Source organism: Rousettus aegyptiacus, unplaced genomic scaffold, assembly GCF_014176215.1.
Source record: "Rousettus aegyptiacus isolate mRouAeg1 unplaced genomic scaffold, mRouAeg1.p scaffold_m13_p_15, whole genome shotgun sequence".
Classification (NCBI taxonomy): Eukaryota; Metazoa; Chordata; class Mammalia; order Chiroptera; family Pteropodidae; genus Rousettus; species Rousettus aegyptiacus.
Window position 1 is genome coordinate 24,794,615 of NW_023416290.1, and position 20,128 is coordinate 24,814,742.

Below are 20,128 nucleotides of genomic sequence, written 5' to 3' on the forward strand. Positions count from 1 at the left end.
GCATGCTTTACCCAAGACAATATTTAGCTTATAGTTTTTATCTCCCAATGTAACTCCAGAACAGAAATTTCAAACTTCAGCATGACTCAGAATCATAGGTTTGTTGAAACATAGAGTGTTGCACCCCACCCCCAGACTTTCTGATTGACTAGGTCTGGGATGGGTTCCACTAATTCGCATTTTTCACAATTCCAAAGCAATGTTTGATGTTGCTGGTCCTGCGACCATACTTTGAGGATTACTACTGTAGAAAAACTCACATGACCATTTACACTGTCCTAGCTTTACTCAAGTACCTAAGAATGCATCTTAGGCTTACTCCCTTCAGCTTATAAAACACCCGCTCAACTATCAGGACTTAGCATAAATGATAGGAAGGTCTTCTATGGATCCATTCTGCTTTGCCAGAACTTACAGAAAACAGCACTTCCTCCTTTGTGTTCCATTGTATCTGGTGGATTTCTGAAATCATTACAGCTATAGAATTTTAATGCTTTAACTTATTGACATGGAAGGCTTGGCTTTTTCATCTCTTAATTAACAAAGATCTCACTCCATACAGCTGAAAAAAAGATAAAAATTATATCTTATGTCTCTGGTCTCACAGCTCAATTGCTGCAGAGAAAATTACAACTTGACATTTTTTTTTCACTTGACTGAGTTAACATAGCCTTCTATGCATCTCATCCGTAGTATCAACAAATCAAGTCATCAAGTAATAAACACTTTTTAAGAAACATCCAATACACCGTTCCACATTTGCTGCAGGTGCAAATTGCCTATTCAGAGCAGCAGTGTGGTATAGCAGGCAGAACAAAGAATAAGAAGTCTAGAGACTTTGATTTAAGTCTCAGTTTTGTACCTTACAAGCCAAATGATCTGACTAGATTAATAGAATCCATTTTGTCTTATTTATGTGTATAAGAACATTTGTTAGAATATTTTAAAGCAATAACGGATAGGAAATTATTTGACACATTAAATGCTTTATATAAATGATGTTATTCTTCAAAGATACTGGATTTAGAAAATCTATTCTAGAAAATTTCAAAATAGTATCTTTCCAATAACGAATCACTTAAATGAAACTTAATGTTATTTAAACAAAACTTGATGCTTTTTAAAAATTATCTAAACTGAGAATCTTTGGTATAGCAATTTTTAATCAGAAATATATGAATTTCCAAATACACATGTAACAAAGCTACTTCAATTTAGGATATCAATAACCACAAAACTCAACTGTGAGGACCACCTTCAAAGAAAACAGAAAATACAAACAAAAAGATGAAGCGACAATACTCAAGACAAGGGGTCAGAATAAATGACTCAGTTTTATTTACATTAATTTTTACTAGAGCTCTGAGAAAAATGAACTGGCTGAGGATAAGCTAAAGAATCGCATCAGTAAAAACAGCTAGGTGGTTCTACTTGTTCTGCTGTCTAGTTTTTTTAATTCTAATTGACATGAAGAGTCAATTTAAAAAATCATTTTATCAAGAAACATAGTAACTTCATATGAATAATTTAATAATCTGCACATAGAGTCAGATCAATACAAATCAACAAAGGCAGAAAAGTAATAGCATACTTTAAAAGATACGAAAAGTAATTCTAGTAATGGTCATCATACATGATATAGGTCATTTCAACAAAAGTCAACAATGTTCATATGTAAAAAATGTTTTAATGGTTCAAATTTCTGATTTCATAAATAAAAATTGAACTGCACAAAATATGAGGAACAGACTATAGTTTTTAAATGCTAAATAGATTGAAAAATGTTTTTCTAAAATTCAGGAAATGTACCAATTTGAAATTTCAGTTGAAAATTTATAAAACCTAGAATAAAAGGATTCACTATGAATGGCACTAAAAATAATACGAGAAGACAATGATCATAAAAGAATTGAACTTGACACTGCTAAAATAAAAAATCAGAAAAATAAGCCCAAGAAATATCTTTTAAAAAAAGGTCACAAAACCTAGGTTTAATTATTACTGTAAATAAGCAAATGCTAAGCTTAGTCTAGCTTCGAACAGAACAAACATCAGCTAAACTAGATAAATGTGCAAAACTGATTACAGAACATTGATTTAAATTATGAAAATAAGAACATTCTGAAATCAAAACTATTTTAGAGGAAGCACAGCTTCTTTTGAATGTCACAGCTTATTTTCACACTTTTAATTCTTCATCCTTGAAGTTTAACAGCTTAAAATATAAACTTATAGCTACAAATATTCACCTGCTGTACCCACCCACATTTCCAGGTCTCCCCAGGTGCTCTCTTGCCCAGCACTCTGGTGAGACCTCTAGAAGACAATTAGGACAATTAGCAAGTAGACTTTTCTCAAAAGCTCTTCATATAGAAGTTACACTTTATAATTTAAACATATTATTTAAAATAGAACCTTACATCATTTGGTTTTTAGGCTAATCTGTGTTATTTATTACCTGGATAATATGAATGGCTTCCTTCTTAAATACAGAGCATTTTTGTTTGTTAATATAAAAGCAAGCACATAAAGATTTATTTTCATCAATGATGGAATCATTTCCTTCTGTTCATTTGGTATCATTTAATGCTCTTTTCTTACTGGAGTCTATTTAGTGGGCTTACTTTGGGCAGGTGATAGCAAAGCTCTGAGTCAATGTGTGTGAGAAAACAGAGAAAACCAGAGCCATCTGAATGGAAGCTTTTTTTTTTTTTTTTCTTTTTCTTTTTAGGCAGGGCAATCCTTGGTTGACCTCACAGATTGCAAGTCCCTTGTCAGCTTACAATCCTTTATTTATTTATTTTTTATTCCTACAGCACTGGGTCTTCCAAGGTGGTCTCCGATCCAAGTACTAACCAGGCCTGACCCTGCTTAGCTTCCGAGATCAGATGGGATCAGGCTTGTTCAGGGAGGCATGGCTGTGGACTGGAAGTCTTTTTCATACTTCATTTTTGTCTTTAAAAGAAACAATATAGGTGTTAACTGTACATGTGTTTATATGTTCTTTTACCAGTTTATTACTGATAACATAAATTGAATTCTTGGCCCCCTAAAGTTTATGGTTAAAGATATAGGTATGTTAAGTTATAAACTATCATTCTGATGAGCTATAAATACAGTGATAAAGATTATCTAAGTTGTCCTTTTTTTTTTTTTTTTTTTTTTTTTTATGCCTTCAGCACCTGGTCTCCCTAGATGGTCTCCCATCTAAGTACTAACCAGGCCCGACCCTGCTTAGCTTCTGAGATCAGATGAGATCAGGTGTGTTCAGGGTAGCATGGCCATAGACTCTAAGTTGTCTTTAGCAAAATAAATCACATAGGTTACTGATGTTAGATTCTAAATCTTCTGTAGCATCCTCTCAGGAAAATAACATCCAAGTATTTATATTATTTCAAATTTTATAATATTTCAATTAAATTGTTCTCTCGTACATTTACTGAGCACTAATTATGTACAAGAAATTACTCAGTACACCAATGGATACAAACAAGAATAGGATTAACTTGATAGAGTTTATTAGAAGGAAAGCATAATAGTTATGCATTTTGTTATTGTTTAGTGTAATATTCAAGAATCATAATGTTTATTATAATATTTGTATTTTATTCATTAATTAAATGAGAATTTTATAAACATTTTTTCTTAAATTATCTCTTTTGATTCTTGTAACTACTTTGGGAGGAAAGTAGGATATATAGAATTATCTACGGTTTAGAGGCGAAGGCTGTGTATTTGCATAGCAAATGAGTAAAAAGGCTAGAGCTAGAACCAAGGCCCTGGATTCCTAATCTGGTAGTGACATACCATAATGTGACTGAACTTATAATGGCAACTAAAAGAGAGCCCACCATAGTTAACACTTCTTCATGTTTCCAATGTGCCTGACACTTTCCAAATTAACTCCTTTACAGCTCACAGAAGACCCTCGGAGGTACAGATAAGTGCAGTCATTGCCTAAGGGCACACAGCTAATAAGTGGTGGATGAAGATTTGAATAGAGACAGTCTGACTTGAAAACCCACGACCTTAATCATTACTCTTATTGGCATTTCTGTAGGTCTTTGGAGAAATGTCTATTCACGTTCTTGGCCAATTTTAAAAATTGGTTGTCTTTTTTATCATTGAGTTGTAAGAGTTCCTTATATAGTCTGAGTCACTTATCAGATATCTGATTTGTGAATATTTCTTCCCATTCTATGTGTTCACTCCCCCACCCCACCAGCTTTACTGAGGTATAATTGAAAAATAAAATTATATATATATAAGGTACACAAGGTGATGTTTTAATATATGTTCACACTGTGAAATGATTACCAAAGTTAAGCTAATTTAACACATTTGTCTCCTCACATAATTCTTTCATGTGTGTGTGGTGAGAACATGTAAGATCTACTCTCAGCAAATTTCAAGTATATAATACATTATTATTAACTATAGTTACCATGATGTACATTAGGTCTCTGGAACATATTTATTTTATAACAGAAAGTTTGTATCCTTTTACCATCTCTCTATTTCCCTCACCCTACAGGCTCTGGTAACTGCTCTTCTACTCCATGTTTTTATGAGTTCCATCTCTTTAGATTTCATATATAAATGAGATCATACAGTAGGTGTCTTTACGTCTGGCTTATTTTACTTAGCATACTTTTCACTTATTTATTTTACTTTGCATACTTTACTTTACACTTTATTGACAGTATCTTTTGAAGCATAAAAATTCTTAATTTCGATGATGTGCAATTTTTCTTTTGTTGCTCATGCTTTTATTGTCATATCTAAGAATCTACCACCAAATCTAAAGTTATGAAGATTTACTTCTATGTTTTCTTCTAAGAGTTTTATACTTGGGTTCTCATATTTTATGTCTTGGATTCATTTCTTATGTAAGGTGTTGAGTAAGAGTCCAACTTGGTTATTTTGCATGTGGATATCCAACAGTACCAGGACCATTTGTTGAAAGATTATTCTTTCCCCAATGAATGATGGTGACACCCTTGTCAAAAATCAACTGGTCACAGATATGTGAATTCATTTGTGGGTTTTCTAATCTATTTCACTGGTCAATATGTCCATCCCTATGGTAGTTAACATTTGTCTTAATTACTATAGCTTTTTAATAAGTTTTAAAATTGAGAAGCGTGAGTCTTCCTACTTTGTTCCTCTTTTTCAATATTATTTTGGATATTCTAGGTCCTATGGGTGTGCCTGAAAGTTTCAAGATCAGTCTATGGCCATGCTACCCTGAACAAGCCCGATCCCATCTGATCTTAGAAGCTAAGCAGGGTCAGGCCTGGTTAGTACTTGGATGGGAGACCACCTAGGAAGACCAGGTACTGTAGACTTAAAAAGTAAAAAATAAGGGATTGTAAACTGGCAGGGTCCTTGAAATCTGTGAGGTTGCCTTGCCTAAAAATAAAAAATAAAAAATTCAAGATCAGCTTGTAAATTTCTATAAAGAAGGCAGCTGGGATTCTGATAGGGATTATGCTAATAAGTCTAAACATCAATTTGGTGAGTACTCCCTTCAAACAAAATTAATTTCTTGAAACACTGTTTTATAGTTTTCAGTGTACAAGTATTATACTTCTTTTGTTAAATATATTCCTATTTTTTTCTTTTTGATTCTATTATAAATGTAACTTTTCCTTAATTTTCAGATTTTTCACTGCAAGTGTACATACAACTAATTTTTGTATATTGATCTTGTATCCTGCAACCTTGCTGAACTCATTTATTACTTTCAATAGTTTAGTGAATTCCTAAAGATTTTCTACATTTGAGATAATGTCATCCGTGAATAGACATTTTTTATTGCTTCTTTTCCAATCTCTATACCTTTTATTTCCTTTTACTGCTGTAAAAGGTAGAAACTCCAGTAAAATGTTCAACAGAAGTGGTAAAAGTGGATGTCCTTTTATTGTTCCTGATTTCAAAGGAAAAGCATTCAGTCTTTCATTATTATGTATAATGTTAGCTGTAGGTATTTTGTACATGCCCTTTATCAGGCTAAGGAAACTCTCTTCAGTTTCTAGTTTGTTGAATGCTTTTATTGTAGAAAGATGTTTATTTTGTCAAATGTTTTTCCTGCATCTATTGAGATGATCATGATATCATGATACTCTTACTACCTCTATTGGAAATATATATCACACTTGGTAGAAACTGATAAGTTATGAGAGATACAAATAAACTTGTATGCAAATTGAAGTGAACATTTTCAGCTGAAGGTACCAGGATAAGATTAGAACAAAAATTTAAAACTTTGAGATTTGTTATTTTAACTAGTACTAATATCTGCAATATGAATAACAATTTAAAAACAGCTTTATTAAGATATAACTCACACATGCAATTTACCCATTTAAAGTATAAAGTCAAATGGTTTTTAGGATACAACATTATTAATTTTAAATTTGTAAGTAAAATATATAACATAAAATGTCACTTTATTTTAAAGTATACAATTCACTGGCATTAATCATATTCACAATGTTGTGCAAGCATTGCTACTATCTATTTCCAAACTTTTCATCATCCTTTACAGTAATCATTAACTGTAATCATTAAGCAATACTCCACATTCCCCTTATTCCTAACTCCTGTTAATCTCTAAACTAATGTTTGTCTCTACAAATTTTCTTAGTCCAGGTATCTCACAAAATGAAATCATACAATATTTTCCCTTAGTTTCTGACTTCTTTGACTTATCATCATCATGTTTCCAAGGTTCATCCATTTTATAGTATGCATCATACTTCATTCCTTTTTATGGCTGAATAACATTCCACATTATATATATGCTACTTTTATTAATCCACTCATCTGTTGAAGGAGACTTTGGTTTTTATATCTTTTGGCTACTGTAAATGCTGCTATGAACACTAGTGTACATGAAACTGAGGCCCTGTTGTCAACTCCTTTTAGTACATATCTAGGAGAAGAACAGCTGGGTCATATGGTAATTCTATAATTAGCTTGTTGAGGAACTGTCAAAATTTTCTGCAGAGCAGCTGCTGCTTTTTATAATCCCACCAACAGGGCACAAAAGTTCCAATTTCTCGACATTCTCACCAACATCGGTTATCTTCTATTTCTGTGATCCTAAAGGGGATAAGATAGTATCTCACTGTGGTTTTGATTTGTATTTCCCTAATGATTAATGATGTTGAGCACCTTCTCATGTGTTTATGGTGTTTTCTATAACTTGAGGTTTTGTTTTCTTTTTTGTTGATGTTAAGTTGTAGGAGTTCTTTATATATTCTAGATATTAATCCCTTAGCAGATATGATGAACAACTATTTTCTTCTATCCTGTGGGCTGCCTTTTCATTCTCTTGAGAGCATCCGCATCCTTTGATTGTACAAAAGTTTTCATTTTGATGAAGTTCGATTCATCCATATTACTCCTTTGTTGCCTGTGCTTTTAATGCTACATCCTAGAAATAGTTGCCATATCAAACATTATAAAAATTTCCCCATTTCCTACAAAGTTTTTATACTTTTAGTTCTTATATTTATTTCCTCAGTCCACTTTGAACTACTTTTTATATATTGTGTAAGGTATGGGTCCATTTCATTCTTTTGCGTGTTGATATCCAGTTTTATCCAGCATCATTTGTTGAAGACTATCCTTTCCACATTACTGGTTTTGCCACCTTTGTCAAAAATCAATTTACTATATATGTGAGAGTTTATCTTGGATTTTACATTTTCCCCCCTTTGGTCTATATGTCTATCTTTACTCAAGAATACACTGTTTTGATTACTGTAGCTTTGCAATAAACTTCAAAACCAGAAGTGTGTGTTTTCCAACTTTATTCTTCATTTTCAAGATTATTTTGGCTATTTGGGGTCCCTTGAAGACCATATGAATTTTAGGATGGTTTTTTCTATTTCTTAAAAAACACCAAAGGGATTTTGATAGGGATTGTATTGAATGTGTGGATTGCTATGGCTAGTATTGTCACCTTAACAATGTTAAGTTTTCCAATCTATGAACACTTTTGATAAGTATATCTATATTTGTAACTGTTCTCCTTTCTTAATATATTGAATCTTTTATCAATATATAATGTCCTTCTTGTGCTTATAACCTTTTCTGATTTAAAGTTGATATTTTCTGACAATGATTTAGCCACTATAGCTCTCTTTTGGTAATTTACGTGGAATATTTTATTACATCGTTTGACTTTCAATATCTTTGTATCTTTATGTTTGAATTGAGTCTTTTGTACACAATATATAGATGAGTCCTGTCTTTTAAAAATCCAATCTGCTAACTGCTACCTTTTAATCCATTTCACACTTAATGTGATAAAGAGGAATCTGCTTCTGGTATTTATATATTGTTTCCTTACATTACTCATATGTTTGTTTTTAAATTCCTCCATTAATATTTTTTTAAATATTCGGTTAATGTTTTTTGCTAGTGTGCCACTTTAATTCTTTCATTTTCAGTGTATTTTTCTTTTTTCAGTGGTTACATCTTGGGGATTACAATTAACACCTTAAACTTATTATAAACTAGCTTGAATAATACCAATTTAGTTTTAATGTTATAGAAACACTTTGCTCATCTCCATCTCTTCCTCTTTATATTATTACTGTCACAGACAACACCTTTATACATTACATTCCCAATAACAAAGATGTATAATTATTGGTGTATGCATTTGCCTTTTATATAGGAAAGAGAAATTACAAACAATACCAAAAGTACAATAACACTGGCTTTTATATTTACTTACATAGTTATATTAATAGTGTTCTTCATTTTTCTTATGGTTCCAAGTTGCTATTTAGTATTATTTTATGTCATCCTGAAAGAATCTCCCTTTAGAATTTCTTGAAAGGAAAGTCTACTGGTCATGAACTCCCTCAGTTTTTATCTGGATGTCCCAATTTTTCCTTCATTATTCAAAGATTGTTTTGATGGATACACAATCTTGGTTCAAAGTTTTTTTCTTTCAGGACTTATGTCATCTCACTGCCTTTTGGCCCATGATTTTTCATGAGAAATCAGTTCTTAAACTTACTGAGGATTCCTGTACAACATAAGTCACCTCTCTTGCTTTAAAAATTCTTAGTCTTTGGGTTTTGACTATTTGACTATAATGTGTCTCTGTGTGAATCTCTTCATGTTTATCCTGCTTGGAGTTCACTGAGCTCTTGGATGTATGTATTCATGTCTTTCTTCAGATTTGGGAACTTTGGGGCCATTATTTTTTCAAATATTTTTTTTCTGCCCATTTGTTTCACTTTTCTTCTTCAGAGATTCTTATGATGGTATGTTGGCATACTTGATGCTTTCCAACAGGTCCCTTAGGCTCTGTTCGTATTTCTTCATTCTTTTTTCTTTCTTTCTGTTCTTCAGACTGGAGAAGGTCAATGGTATTGAGATTGCTGATCTTCTGTCCTGCCAGCTCAAACCTGTTGTTGAATTCCTCTAGAGAGTTTTTCATTTCAGTTTTATACTTTTCAGCTCCAGAATTTCTGCTTGGTTCCTTTTTATAATTCCTATCTCCTTACTGATATTCTCATTTTTTTCAGATATTGTTTTCCTGACTCCCTTTAATTCTTTGTTCATGGTATCCTTTAACTCATCAAACATATTTAAAAATTAATTTAATGAGTTCAGTTGAGTTCCAAAGTACGCACTATATCAGAGATGGTTTCTGTCAAATTTTTATTTCCTGTAAATGTGCCATAACTTCTTGTTCCTTTGTATGTTTTTTTTTTAATGGAGAATTAAATATTGTATTATGCTATGGCAACAATGGAAATCTAATTTTTCTATTCCTCAGAAATGATTTTTTCTTGTTGAGGACCGGAGCTATCCTTTTGTGATTCTTACAAATTGTTTTGCAAAGTGTGTATTTCTTGTTGTAGGTGAGCAACTGAAGTTTCTCTTCCTCTGACTCTGCAGTCGGCCACTGACTTGACAAAGGTTTTTTTACATGTCTGATGCCCTGGGTATTAAATCCTGTCATGGCTGGAAAGCCACTTCAGCCCATAGGAAGTAGAACAATGGGTGAATTCTCTCCCATATACTCAATGACCAAAGCAGCAATCAGCAACCAAAACTCACAACACTCATTTGTGGAGGACAAAGTGCACACTGTCCACCCTGGCTTGAGCAAACTGTACTAGGAATGCTTACCACCCGACAGCTGCCTCTCACGGGGTGGAAGAGTAGGATGTTAGCTGCTACAATGTGAAAGCTGAGTTTGACCAACATTTACTGAAATTCACCAGCTTTTTCATCAAGCTGTCCCCTTGGATGGTATAAGTATTCTATTAAAACCAGAGTTTGAAAGTAGTTGCCTCAGACAGTTCTGTCAATTCACCATTTTTTTGTTTTTGTTTGTTCTGGTGGAAGTACAGGTTCCTGGAGCTTCCTACTCTGCCATCTTCCCTGATATCACTCCAAATATAGCTAATACTTATTAAGTACTTAGTCTGTGCTCTATCCACTTTTTGTCCTTACATGAACCTATTGAAGGAGTGTATTATTAGGATCCTTATTTTGCAGATGAGAAGACAGAAGCAGAGTAATAAGACTAATCAGAGATGGCAAATGGTTGATCTGGGGCACAAAGGAGTTTAGCATCATCTCTGTGCTCTTAACCACTATACTCTGCATACAGAACTCAAAAGAGTTAGAAAATGCCTTAAAGATCATCAAGTCTGGATTCTTCATTTTTCAAATAAGAAAACAAAAGTTTGAAGATGTTAATGAATTGTTCAAAAGTCACACAGAGAGTCAAGTCTACTAATGGCAAAGCAATTATTATAACTTAGCTTACTAATTTCCAGCCCCTTTCTACCATACATCCTGGTTTTTCTAAGAACCTGGGCATTTGGAGTCCAAATGAAAATGTTTTTATAGATAGAAGGATCTTTATAAGCAAAGGCAGAGACAGAAATCACATACTTTAGAAATCTTGCCTATCCTCCAAACCCAGCTTAATCCCCACTTTCTCTGCCCTTATGAGTTAAGTGCAACCGGAAAAAATGCAATTTCCCTTTTATTACCTGCATGGCACTCACTGCCTTATACTATAATTGCTTATGTATTTATGTATTTAGAGCCTTCTAAAGAGAGAATAAACTGTGTTTTCCACTTATTTATCTGTTCCATATAATATAATATGATGTGAAAAAAAAATATTTGCTGAGTGACAAATAAAATCTTTCTGCCCAAAACTACATATTAAATCTACATTTCCATTGTCACATCTACACTAAATATCCTTGATGGCTCCAATATACAGAATAAAATCCACAGCCCTTAATGTAATATTGAGCCCATTCAGTCTTCAAAAGTGGCTTGAAAGGTCTTCAAAACCAAAACTTTATATAATTTATTAGTACCTAATATCATGTCTTGCATGTGGCAGGTTAGCCATGACTACCAAGCAACAGAGGCTTAGAATATAGTAAATGTAATTTAAGATAAACTGAAAAGCAGAAGAATGATTTCGAAGATATAACAATGTTTCCAGAGAGTCTGAACTCTCTTTCCCAGATCATCAAGATAAAAAAGACATCCACTTATGTCAAGTGACTGTCACTCCTGTAAGGAGGTGGACCTTGCAAGTCCTTTCTAGTCCTATAATTCTGTGACTACCCAATTAAAATTGTGTATGAGTCATTAGGAAGAAAAAGGAAGTAGATTTGCACCTGTGACTGAATATGAAAATTCAGAAGGAAATCATTTAATATTAGGAGAAAAAAAAGAGTTTCCAGTTTAAGAAAAAAAAAAAAACTGAATATAAAGGGTTTCATATCCATAATTATATCTTGTATACTTTGATTATATATTTGTTCAATAGAAAAAATATGCCACTTGTAATTTTATTCTTTTTGAATCTTTAAGACCAAAATCTTGTTATTAAATATTAAATAATTCATGGGATAACAACATGAAGGATTATGCAAATATTAAAACTGTATGTATTAGAATCATACATAAAATGTTTAATAAAAAGTAAAAACAACGTAATATGGAATGGTTAATTTAATAGCAACAATAAAAAGATATAAATGAATAAAGACTAAAAGAAAAAGATGAAAATAATCTGAATAGTTTTATAATGATGAGATAATTGGGTTTCTCCTTTCTTTTTAAAAGATGTAAAATAATTTTTTCTGTATTATATCAAAAATATTAGAAATTCAACATGGTGGGTTAATCAATTATAAAGCTAGTATGAAGTTTAAAAGACAAAAAAGTACTAAATATAACTATAATTACAAAAATTAGTTAAGAAACACAAGATAAAAATATATTAAATGTGATGTCAAAAACAGAAAATGTGGGCAGGGGAGATTGAAAATGTAGCATTTTAGAATGCAATTGAATTATCAACTTTCAATATCATGTTATGTATATAAGCTGTTATATGTAGTAAGCCTGATGGTAACCACAAAGCAACATCCTATAGTAGATACACAAAAGATAAAGGAATCTAAGCATATCAATAAAGAAAGTCAACAAACCATAAAGGAAAGAGCAAGAGAAGATAAAAGGAGGAACTACAAAACAATTAATTAACAAAATGGTAATAACTATCATTAATCAATTTAAATGTAAATGAACTAAATCTCCGAATGAAAAACAAAGAGTAGCTAACTGTGTTTAAAAAAACCAGAGAAGACCCATCTATATGCTGCCTAGAAGACACTCATTTCAGATGTAAGAATACACATAGACTTAAAGCGAAAATAGAAAAAGATACTTGGTGCAAATGGAAACCAAAAGAAAGCTGTGGTAGCTATACTTATTTTAGACAAAATAGATTTTAGAAGAAAGACTGTAATAACAACAAGACTATTACATAATGTTAAAGGGATTAATTCAACAGAAGGATATAACATCTGTATTTCTGCACCCAATATAGAAGCACATAAGTATATAACGCAAAATTTAACAGACTAAAAGAAAGAAACAGACATTAATACAGTAATAGCAGGAGACTTTAGTATGCCACTTTCATCGATGGATAGATCATACAAATAAAAAAATTAATAAGAAAACATTGGCTTTCAACAATACATTAGACCTGATGAATTTAACAGATAAATATACAGAACATAAATCCCAAAGTAAGAGAATATACATTCTTTCCAAATGCACATGGAACACTTCATACAATTAATCATCTTAAGCCACACAAAAAATCCTTAATAAATTTAAGAAGATTAAAATCACATCAAGCATCTCTTCTGAGAACAATGGCATGGAATTAGAAATCAATTACAAAAAGAATACTATGACATTCACAAATATGTGGAGATTAAACAACATGCCACTGAATAATCAATGGGTCAAAGAAAATATCAAAAAGAAATAAAAAATGCCATTACACATTAAATTGGAAATACAACATACCAAAACCTATAGGATGCAGCAAAAGCAGTTCTAGAGAAAAGTTCATAGCCATAAATGCCTACATCAAGAAATAAGAAATCTCAAAAACAATGAAGCATAGAGTTAGTAGACAAAAGGAAATAAAAATCAGAGATAAATGAAATAGAGACCAAAAAGACAATAGAAAAAATCCATGAAACTCAGAGCTGTTATTTGAAAAGATAAACAGAATTGATAAACTTTTAGCTAGATTCACCAAGAAAAAAATAGAGAGAACTCAAATAAAATCAGAAATAAAAGAGACATTATAAGTGATACCACAGAAATACAAAGGATCATAAGATACTATGATAAGCCAAAATTCCTGATGAACATATATGTAAAAATCCTCAACAAATATTAGCAAAGAGAATTTAAAACACATTAAAAAGATCATAGACCATGACCAAATGGGATTTATTCCTGGAATTCAAGGAGGGTTCAACATCTGCAAGTCAATCAACATGATACACCAGGAACAATCATAAAGTATAAAATTCATATGGTAATCTCAATAGATGCAGAAAAGAATTAGATAAAATTCAACACCCACATATGATGAAAACTCTCAACAAAGTATGTATAGAGGAAACATTCCTCAATATAATAATGGCCATATATGGCAAGCCAACAGCTAACATCATACTGAATGGTGAAAACCTGAAAGCTTTTTCTCTAAGGATACTCACTCTTGCCTCTTTTATTCAACAGAATATTGGAAGTCCTACTCAGAGCAATTAGGTAAGAAAAATAAATAAAAATCATCCACATTGGAAAGGCAGAATCAAAATTGTCACTATTTGTAGATGGCATAATATTATAAACTCTAAAGAATCCACCAAAAGACTGTTAAAACTAGTAAACAAATTCAGTAAGGTTGCAAGATACAAAATCAATATATAAAAATTTGTTGTGTATTTATACACTAATAATGAACTATTAGAAAGAGATATTAAGAAATCAATCTCACTTAAAATTGCATCAAAAAGAATAAAATACCTAGGAATAAATTTAACTAAGGAGGTGAAAGACTTATACACTGAAAACGAGAAGATACTAATGACAGAAATAAAAGAAAAACAGATAAATAGAAAGATATTCCATGCTCACGGATTGGAAGAATTAATAGTGTTAAAATGTCCTTACTACCCAATGCAATGTATAGATTCAATGCAATCCCTGTCAAAATTCTAATGGCATTTTACACAGAACTAGAACAAACAATCCTAAAATTTGTATGGAACCACCAAAGAACTCAAATAGCCAAAGCAATCTTGAAAATGAAGAAAAAAGCTGGAGACATCATGCTCCCTGACAGCAAAGTATATTATAAATATAGAGTAATCTAAATGCTATGGTATTGCTATGAAAACAGACACATAAGTTAACAGAACAGAATAAACCCAGAAATTAACCCATGCAAATATGATAAATTAATTTATGACAAAGAAACCAAGCACAAACAACGGGGAAAGGAAAGTCTCTTCAACAATGGTGTTGGGAAAACTGAAAAGCCACATGCAAAAGAATGAAACAGGACCACTAATATTATACCACATACAAAAATGATTAAAGACTTGAATGTAAGACTGAAACCACAAAGTTCCTAGAAGAAAACATAGGTCGTAAGCTCCTTGACATCAGTCTTGATGATGAGTTTTTGGATTTGACCCCAAAAGAAAAGGCAACGAAAACAAAAATAAACAAAAGGCATTACATCAAACTAAAAAGCTCTGCACAAAGGAAACTATCAACAAAATGAAAAGGCAACATACAGAACAGAAGAAAATATTTGCAAATCATATATTTGACAAAGGGTTAATATCCAAAATATATAAACAACTTGTACAACTCTATAGCAAGAACCAATGAATTAAAAAATGGGTAGAGGATCTGAATAGGTGTTTTTCTAAAGAAGACATATAGATGGCCAATGGGTACATGAAAAGGTGCTCATCATCACTGATTGTCAGGGAAATGTAAATCAAAATCACAATGGGATATCACCTTAGATCTGTTAAACTGGCTATTATCAAAAAGATAAGAAGTGTTGACATAAAAGATACAAATAAATAGAAGCATACATACCATGTTCATAGATAGAATTAACATCGTTAAAATGTCCATACTATCCAAAGCAATATATAGATTCAGTACTATCTCTACCAAAATACCAATGGCATTTTTCACAGAACTAGAACGAATAATCCTAAAATTTATAGCTAGAACCACAAAAGACCCTAAATAGCCACAGCAATCTTGAGAAAGAAAAACAAAGGTGGAGGTATTGTGCTACCTGATATCAAAGTATACAACAAGGCTATAGTAATCAAAACAGAATGTGCTGACATAAATGCAGACACACTGATCAATGGAACAGAACAGAGAACCCAGAAATAAACCCACACATATACGGTAAATTAACCCATGACAAAGGAGGCAAGAATATACAATGGTGTACAGACAGTCTTCAATACACAGTGTTGGGAAAACTGGACAGATACATGCAAAAGAAAAAAAGAAAAGAAAAAGAAACTAGACCATTTTCTTACACTATATAAAAGAATAAACTCCAAAGGGATTAAAAACTTAAATGTAAGACCCCAACCATCAAATTCCTAGAAGAAAGCAAAGGAAGTAAACTCTTTGACATTGTTCTTAGTAATATTTTTTTTGGCTATGTCTCCTCAGGCAAGGGAAGCAAAAGGAAAAAAAAAAAAGAAAGAAAAGAAAAGGAAGGAAGGAAGGAAGGAAGGAAGGAAGGAAGGAAGGAAGGAAGGAAGGAAGGAGGGGAGGGAGAGAAAGAAAGAAAGAAAGAAGAAGAAAGAAAGAAGAAGAAAGAAAGAAAGAAAGAAAGAAAGAAAGAAAGAAAGAAAGAAAGAAAGAAAGAAAGAAAGAAAGGATTATATCACATTAAAAAGATTTTACACTGCAAAAGGAGCCAACAACAAAATGAAAAGACAACCTACTAAATGGGAGAAGACATTCACCAATGATAAATTTGATTAGTGGTTAATATTCAACGTATGTAAGAAACTCATTTAACTTAACACCAAAGAAAACCCCCAGAATTCAATAAAAGCATGGGCAGAAGACATGAATAGTTGTTTCTTCAAAGAGGACATACAGATGGCCAATAGACTAAATGAAAAAATATCCAACATCAGTAATCATCAGGGAAATGCAAATTAAAACCACAATGAGATGTCCTATCACAAAACTGTCATAATGGCTATCACCAATAATCACAAACAAGTGTTGGTGAGGATGACGAGAAAAGGGAACCCTTCACACTGCTGGTAGGACTGCAAACTGGTGCAGCCACTATGGAAAACAGTATAGAGTCTCCTCAAAAAATTAAAAATAAAACTACCTTATGACCCAGCAATTCCATTTCTGGGTATTTATCCATAGAAATCTAAAACACTAATTTGAAAAGATATATGCATCCATATGTTCATTGAAGTCTTATTTACAATAGCAAAGATATGGAAGCAACCCAAATGTGCATCAATAGATGACTGAATAAAGAAAATGTGGTACATATCTACGACAGTATATTACTTGGCCATAAAAAAGAATGAAATCTTACCATTTGCAAAAATTATGGATGAACCTAGAGGATATTATACTGAGTGAAAAAAGACAAATACCATATGATTTCATGTATATGTGTAATCTAAAAAAGAAAATAAACAAAACAGAAACAAATTCATAGATACAGAGAACGAACTGATAGCTGCCAGATGGGAGGGAGTTGGGGAGGCTGGGTAAGAAAGGTGGAGGGATTAAGAAGTACAAACTGGCAGTTACAAAATAGTCATGGGGATGTTTAAAGTATACCTTAGGGCATACAGTCGGTAATATTGTAATAACAAAATATGGTGCTAGGTGTTTAACAGACTTATCAGGGGGATCACTTTGTAAGTTATATAAATGTCTAACCACTATGTGGTATACCTAAAATCAATATAATATTGAATGTCAACTGTAACTGAAAAAAAAAAAGTATTGGTAAGAATATGGAGATAAGGGAACCCTTGTGCAATGTTGGTGGGAATGTACATCAGTGCAGTCATCATGAAAAACAGTATGAGGTTCATCAAAAAATAAAAAATAAAACTACCATATGATCTAGTAATTTCACTTCTGGGTATTTATCTGAAGAAAATGAAATCATTGACTTGAAAAGTCATTCATTGTTTATGGTAGCCAAGACATGGAAACAAAGTAAGTATCCATTGAAGGATAAATGGATAAAGAAAATGTGGTGAGTATATATATACACAATGGAATATTATTTAGTCACAAAGAATAATAAATACTGCCATTTGTGACATAAAAGGTACTTGAGGGCATGACACTACGTGAAATAAACCAAAAACAAATACCATTTGATTTAACTTGTATGTAGAATCTAACAACAATGACAACAAAACTGAGCTCAGAGACACAGAGAAGAGACTGGCTGCTGCCAGAGAGGTATGGGGTTGGGGGTGAGTAAAATAGGTGAAGGGGGTCCAAAGGTACAAACTTCCAGTTATAAGATAAATAAGTCCTGGGATGTAATATAGAGCATGATGACTATATTTAAAAATACTGTACAGCAGACCTGAAAGTTGCTAAGAGAGTAGAAACTCTCATCACAAGAAAAAAAGTTTTAACTATACTTGGTAAGAGATGTTAATTAGATTTATTGAAGTGATCATTTCATAATATATACAATATCAAATGATTGTTTGTATACCTGAAACTAATATATAACATGTCAATTATACCTCAAATTTAAAAATTCAACAGCAATAAAATATTTACAGTAATTCACTTAAAAGGGTTTCTAAAAGACTAGAATGATGAAACAAAGGTCTTCATATTCACTTTTAAAAAGTAAAAATACAGTATTTCCTTAGGCATACTTTAGGAACTTATTGTAAACATTACTCTGTATTATAACCTAATGTTGTTTCATTTTACTGCACAAAGTATACAAATCACTCAAACAGCAAATTAGACTTGGTCATTCAATTTCTTTTACGCAAAGGTAATAAACCTAAAATAAAATAGATACCCAATTTTACTTAATATTCAAAGTATTAAGAACAAATTACAAATTAAAGAAATAAATAGGTTAAGTTGAACAAGGAAATACTTTTAGCAAGTTTGAGAAAATAACAAAGTAGTATAATCATTTTACATATAAATGCCAAATTTTTGTTTTTAAAAATAGCTATTGTATTCAAGGAAAGCACATGTACTCAATGAATTATGAAGATATACTTAACAGTTAAACTGTATGAAAAATATTTGAATGTTATTTCCTAAAGGGTCTAAAAGTAAATATTTGAATGTGATTTCCTAAAGGGTCTAAATAGTGGTTATATATTAAATGAATTAGACTTAAATTCATTTTCAAACTTTGAAGATTCCATTACATGAAAAGGTATCTACCTTAGGTTAAATAGAAAATTAGGTAGATGAAAGACTAGTCAGAGATCATGTTAAATAGATATTTTCTTCCTCTTATTTCCAACAAGAGCAACTAAAAATTTATTAAAAGTCAGTAATCCCACAATAGAGGATAACAGAAATGTTGTCTTACTGAAATAATCTGACTTAACAACTTTTGGAAACTTGCCCATTCTCTTACTGAATGAGAAAAAGATCAGCTTAGAGACAATGGGCTTCTCTGCCTTTAGGAGTGCTATTACAAAATTGATAGCATGGTAGATAAAGATTTGGGTGTTTGCAGATCCCAAATCTTATTTTCTTATACCACTACCACTTAGGTAGGTTAAACTTGAACGTCAAAATCCTGATTTACTGTGGACAAACAGGAGCCCAAAGGCCACATTGTACCTAGAAGCAGAATGACAAGTGGGGTCTAGCAGAGAGAACATGGACACTGAAATCAGATAGGCCTGGGCTTCAGGAAGGCCTGTGTGACCCTGGCCTACATTTCTCTCTTTGTGTTTTGGAAAAAATTCATGTCACAATGGGCATAAAAGAACAAAACATGTCATTGTCCTTGATGAGTATTAGCTCATTTCTTTTATTCACTGATAAAGAATACCAGAAAAGTGCTGCTTCTAATTAGCACAATGATTCTAAATACCAGTAAGCATATTTGCTGAAAGAATGTCATAAATCAAAAGAGAGATGTTATCTCTAGACTGCAGTCAGAAACTTTCTTAATAAAATGGACGAAGACTAGACCTGAAGTGCACTCAGACTAGGTGGCAAGAGCAAAGTTGGAGAGGTAAGATTTGGAGAGTATGAAAGATGGGACTATGACAAGGAGTATGAATAAATATTCCTCCCCCCATGCCCTATAACTAAATCCTAAAAATAGGTGTGTCTTGTAACAAAGACAAAACATTAAAATATAAGCAAGTTATTTAAAATTGGGTACTTTTTAAACCAATGTACTATTATGACATAGATGGTCACAAATATCAGTCAGAAGAATGAGGAAATGTATATTATATAATGCCAAATAACAAGAACAAAATATGTCTAAGACTATAGTTATCATTAGATGAAATTATAGTTTCATAGATGTGATGATTCTAAAATACATAAAAAGGGAAGACAGAAGGAAAAAAAGCCCATCTTTATGAGAAAAAACTTCATTAGACTGCAATGAATACTTTGGTGTAATTCCTTTACCTCTTTCTTTGAATATATGGCACAGTTGTAATCATGCTTCACAAAG

The 20,128-nt window shown here is 32.0% G+C and overlaps 1 protein-coding gene, 2 non-coding genes and 1 pseudogene across 3 annotated transcripts in view; 1 reads left to right on the plus strand and 3 right to left on the minus strand.

Moving 5' to 3' along the window:
* SPIDR (scaffold protein involved in DNA repair) overlaps positions 1–20,128 on the minus strand; it is a 379,872-nt gene that overhangs the window by 109,332 nt on the left and 250,412 nt on the right.
* LOC118612239 lies at positions 2,808–2,926 on the minus strand (annotated as a pseudogene).
* On the minus strand, positions 3,171–3,289 carry LOC118612235. The gene has a single exon (XR_004954803.1). It is a non-coding gene; the product is annotated as a 5S ribosomal RNA (ribosomal RNA).
* LOC118612224 lies at positions 5,230–5,348 on the plus strand. Its single transcript, XR_004954802.1, has one exon. It is a non-coding gene; the product is annotated as a 5S ribosomal RNA (ribosomal RNA).